Source organism: Acanthisitta chloris, unplaced genomic scaffold (genome assembly GCF_000695815.1).
Source record: "Acanthisitta chloris isolate BGI_N310 unplaced genomic scaffold, ASM69581v1 scaffold5515, whole genome shotgun sequence".
Taxonomy (NCBI): Eukaryota; Metazoa; Chordata; class Aves; order Passeriformes; family Acanthisittidae; genus Acanthisitta; species Acanthisitta chloris.
In genome coordinates this window covers 46,420-47,215 of record NW_008674179.1, presented here as the reverse complement: position 1 = coordinate 47,215, position 796 = coordinate 46,420, and positions in this window count along the sequence as shown.

Genomic DNA, 796 nt, shown 5'->3' with positions numbered 1-796 from the left:
AAGAGGACACAACGGGGAATAATTAAGATTTAAGATCAACAAGAACAATCCAGTTTTTCCCTTTGGGAAAATAATTCGGCATATGGTCTAGACTTGTTGAATCTGCTGTCTGGGCTAATTTTGCTTCCCAGCTCTGTTCAAGAATTGCTGCAACAAGCTGTGCAACCACAGCAGACTCAGGGTGGCAGCCTGAACAGTCTGGGAGAGGACAGCCAGACTGGCCAGCTCAGACCTGGCAGCTTAATGAATTTAAGCTAGTCCTTATCCTCCTAGAGTGCATTTACAGTAATACTGTAAATTACAGGAGTCTCTATGGTTTACAATTTATTCAGAGTATACATACTACCTTCAAATTGAAGCAAGCTGTTTCACTACTAAGCAGCATTGCTAACAAGATTAGCTTCTTTCTCAACTCTTGCCATTGTTACCATTGTAAATGACAAATGTTAATTTCTAGAGTCAAAAATAATGAATATGTATTTAAGAATGTTCCCTTTTTCCAGTGAAATTTGCAAAATGCTTTGTCCCATGGATTTTATTGGATATTTCCTTTTTCACTGGGGACTAACGATGCCAAATGAACTGCAGAGTTTCCAGTAGGCCCCGTGATTTCAGTATCTTGTGATCCTGTGTATTTGAAGACTCCACAGAGTTTCAAAGATGGAAGAAGATAAGGAAAAAAAATTCAATACGTCAGATAAAGCTGATTTGATTTTCCTGAATACCCTTTAAAAACAAGTATTCCCTAAAATTGCTACTTTTATGCATTTATTTGAAAAACTGACATATATGAGAA